We start from the raw sequence: 4866 nt of genomic DNA on the forward strand, positions 1-4866 counted from the left end.
GTGCTGTTTGGGGAGTGTTTTTTGGAAGGGCCATCCTGCGTGACACTGCAGTGCCACTCCTAGATGGGCCCGGTGTTTGGGTCGGCCACTAGGGTCGCTTATCTTACTCACACAGCTACCTCATTGCGCCTCTTTTTTTCTTTGCGTCATGTGCTGTTTGGGGAGGGTTTTTTGGAAGGGACATCCTGCGTGACACTGCAGTGCCACTCCTAGATGGGCCAGGTGTTTGTGTCGGCCACTAGGGTCGCTTAGCTTAGTCATCCAGCGACCTCGGTGCAAATTTTAGGACTAAAAATAATATTGTGAGGTGTGAGGTATTCAGAATAGACTGAAAATGAGTGGAAATGATGGTTTTTGAGGTTAATAATACTTTGGGATCAAAATGACCCCCAAATTCTATGATTTAAGCTGTTTTTTAGGTTTTTTGGAAAAAAACACCCGAATCCAAAACACACCCGAATCCGACAAAAAAAATTTGGTTAGGTTTTGCCAAAACGCGGTCGAACCCAAAACACGGACGCGGAACCGAACCCAATACCAAAACACAAAACACGAAAAATTTCCGGCGCTCATCTCTACTTGTGGTCAGCCGGTATGTTGATGGGGATGGAGCACTGGACAAAGAAACCATAGCATACAGTATTTGGGAGTTCTGCTCTTAACTGTTGCTACAAACAACACACGCACACACACACATGCACACACACATGCACACATACTGTACGTATATACTGTATAGTGGTTCTCAAACACAGTCCTAAGGACCCTGGACAGCTCAAATTTTCTAGGTGCACAAGTGTATTCATTACTCACTGACACAGGTGGAGCTTATTATTTCACTATTGACCATGTGGAGAGACCTAAATTATATGCTGCATATATATATATATATATATATGACAAGAATTACTCTCCCACTGCGCTATTTCAAATAAAACACTAAAATTAATTAATTATATGGCTGCCTGTATCCTCTAAGTTCCCTGTTAGGAGGAACTAAATGTGGAAATATGAAACGAAATAGAGGAGATGGCGCCAAGGGAGTTATATCAACGCCCTACCTAAAAACGGACCCTTACAGTACTCTCCGGATAAATTACATCAGATAACAAATACTAACATAAAAATTTATTAAAACAACATATAAACCCGACACAAATGTTCATAAGTATACAGAGTTGATACATTTACATTTGTCGCACAATTTGAACAATCAGTTTGTAGTGATGAGGAAAAAGCGTAGATATATCACTACGATTTCCTCCTTCTCCTTATTGTAGATTCGGAGGTAACATCAGATAATAGATAGATAAATAAGCCAACGCGTTTCGTCTTGTTCCAAGACTTCATCAGGGGTAAAATCTCTTCATTTCAGAACATATTGTCAGCACATAAAAGGTCATTCAAAGATGTATGAACAACGTTTCAATATTTCAATGGGACTTGATTGATACAGCGGGGACCATACCTCATATATCATCAGCTTGAGTCTGACATTCAGATATTCGAATATGGGGAAGATTCATATGTGTATAGAATCTAACTGGTTCGCAAGCATAAGGAACCTCGTCGGTCAGCAGCTTGAACCTGACACTCAGAGACTCAGGAGTGAAGGCAATTCAAATGGGAATAATGTCTAACCAATTTAGAACACGTGGTAGACCCTCCAGTGGTGCAGTGCTGACAGCCAAGTCTCTGTATAATCAATCAAGTCCCATTGAAATATTGAAACATTGTTCATACATCTTTGAATGACCTTTTATGTGCTGACAATATGTTCTGAAATGAAGAGATTTTACCCCTGATGAAGTCTTGGAACAAGACGAAACGCGTTGGGTTATTTATCTATCTATTATCTGATGTTACCTCCGAATCTACAATAAGGAGAAGGAGGAAATCGTAGTGATATATCTATGCTTTTTCCTCATCACTACAAACTGATTGTTCAAATTGTGCGACAAATGTAAATGTATCAACTCTGTATACTTATGAACATTTGTGTTGGGTTTATATGTTGTTTTAATAAATTTTTATGTTAGTATTTGTTATCTGATGTAATTTATCCGTTTCATATATATATATATATATATATATATAAAAAATACAACCGTATCCTTATCTTGCGCCAAACTGGGAGCAGCACAATGGGAGAGGTCCCTGTTGAAAGACCTCAGTAACGTACAAGATATAAAACAATTTCCCAAGTGCGCTTAAGTAAAACGTATTTACAATAGTTCTTCCAGTGTTATTTCCATATGTGTAAATTGTATACTGGAGAAGGTTTATATCTGGGAACCTGTAACAGACACCCCTCACCAGATAGTCACCAAAACAAGAGGCCCAAGGCCAATTAGTAAAAAAAATTATTTTAATAGCATACATTTGAACAAATAGAATTTTTAGCTAAAATTCATCATGTAATGTTCACAGAAAATGTATTCTTTTAAAAATGTCAGGAAATACAACCAATATGTTTGTTGTGTAGTATTAACTCTAGATACTCCCTCACCTTTTACAAGGTGCGAGCTCGAGAGGGAGTATCTTCACAAACTAAGTTGGAGACTTCTGACTGACAAATCCAACGCGTTTTGTCTTATCAACTTCATCAGGGGTAATACATATAAGAAACAGGCTTATTTGCCATTGCTAGATTTATATGTAGAGGATCATAACCTGAAATATAAGAATAATTAAATCTCTTATATTGGCTCCTAATAGGAGATTTGTTGGTAGTTCCTCTTAGGAATGCTGGTAGTACTAGTGTTAGGCGCCGGGGTCGGCTCGTCGGTGCGGCCCGGCGCCTAGCAACCAGGGACTCCGTACGCGGACAGCCGCCGGCTCCCTGGCAACGCTGGACGCCGGGCGCACTGAGCCGCACGGACCCTAGCAACGGGGACGCCACTGGCGGACCGCGTTCCCCGTTGCTAGGCTTTAGGAGTTAATGTATTCACCTGCTCTCTGGCCGTGCAGCAAGGCAGCTGCACGGCATTTATTCTAATCAGCCTTTTTGGCAGCTGATTGGTGGACTCCTTGTTAAATACACTCCCAGGGCTTCTCACAGACGCCGGTAATAGCTTCCTGCATGCTGTCTCTGTTTGCTGAGAGTCTGTTCCAGTCTTGCTGTATCCGGTCATTCCAGTATTCGGAAGTCCTGAACTCGGAAGTTGTCATCTTATTCCTGGAGTCCTGACTAATCACCATATAACATCCAGTGGTGTTCGTGAGTCGCGGCTTTGCCGTGTGTTGCGGCTTGTCCGCTTTATTATTTATTATTTGTGTTTTGGAGCATTTTGCGGAGGGTTCCGCTTCCACAGGTCCACTCTGGTATCCGGCGGTGCTGGGTAGGAGTATTGGACAAGTGGATTTTGGTTGTCCTTTTCCCTGGCGGGTTTCCGCACATACTTCAGGTTTTTGTTAGTTAGCTTGTTGCCCCTGGCCTGTTGTCAGTCAGAGGTCCTCTTGTCATCATCCTGCCTCGGATTTCCCTTTGTCTCTCACTAAGACCAGGGGGCACCGGAGTTGGGCAGACATAATCCGCCCTTCAAACGTGGCTGCCAGGGGCTCAAGAAACCATAGTCTCGCAGGGGATTTCCGATAGCACGGGTGAGACAATAGAGTTAGGGCGCCAGGGGCAACTAGTCTTTCCTGCTCCCGTTACCTGCATTCCATTCCAGCGCTCTGGTCCTTGTCATAAAATCTCCTCCGGTCAGGAGTGCTGGAATCATAACATTATTACCGGCCATAAAAAAACTTAAAATTAAACAGAGTTTAATTTTTTCTTATTCAGTTTTTGTAAGAAATTGTCGGCCTCATGAATCCAACAGGGTTAGGACCAAATCCTGGTCAGCACTTAGTCAGTCAGATTCAAGAACTTACTCAGATGGTTCAGGATCTTTCCCTTCGGGTGAAGTCGCAGGAAGATCTTTTACGAACTTCCCCGAGGGTAGTTCCTGAACCAAAAATGCATTTGCCTGACCGTTTTTCTGGTGATAGAAAAGAGTTTTTTAATTTTAAAGAATCCTGTAAACGCTATTTTCGTTTAAGACCGATCTCCTCGGGTACTGAATCTCAGCGGGTCGGGTTTATTATTTCTTTGCTCCAGGGGGATCCCCAGACTTGGGCATTTGGTTTAAAAGCAGATGATCCGGTGTTGTTGTCAGTAGACGCTTTTTTTGGGTCTTTAGGTCTGTTATATGATGACCCTGATAGAGAGGCATCCGCTGAAGGTCAATTGCGCGCTCTCAGACAGGGTAGGAATCCTGCAGAGGTTTATTGTACGGAGTTTCGCCGGTGGTCGAACGACTGTGGCTGGAATGACCCAGCCCTGCACAGTCAGTTTCGCCTCGGCTTATCAGAATCTATTAAAGACAGTCTCCTCCAGTATCCCGCTCCTGAGACTCTCGATAAACTCATGGAGCTTTCTATTAAGATTGATCGTCGTCTCAGAGAGCGGAAGGCTGAAAAAGGAGCATCGGTCAGGTCATCTCCATGTGTATATTCCATCCCTGAGGACATAGAGGAGCCCATGCAGATGGGTCTCTCCCGGTTGTCTCCTGAAGAGAGAGCCAGAAGGCAAGACTCTGGTCTTTGTTTGTACTGTGGGGGGTAAGGGACATTTTGCTCTTAATTGTCCGAATAAGTCGGGAAATGCCTTGACCAGGTGAATTGTGAGGGGGTTCACCTAGGTCTGCAGCTTATCTCCTCGAATAACTTCCTTTTAGTCCCACCTAAGGTTTCATTTGGCAGCCTCAGTTCCTCGGTGTCGGCTTTTGTCGACAGTGGAGCTGCAGGAAACTTTATGGATTTAACTTGGGCTAAGGCCTTAGGCATTCCTTAGTTATCTTTGGGTAGGTGTGTCACCATGCA

Source organism: Pseudophryne corroboree, chromosome 4, assembly GCF_028390025.1.
Source record: "Pseudophryne corroboree isolate aPseCor3 chromosome 4, aPseCor3.hap2, whole genome shotgun sequence".
NCBI lineage: Eukaryota > Metazoa > Chordata > Amphibia > Anura > Myobatrachidae > Pseudophryne > Pseudophryne corroboree.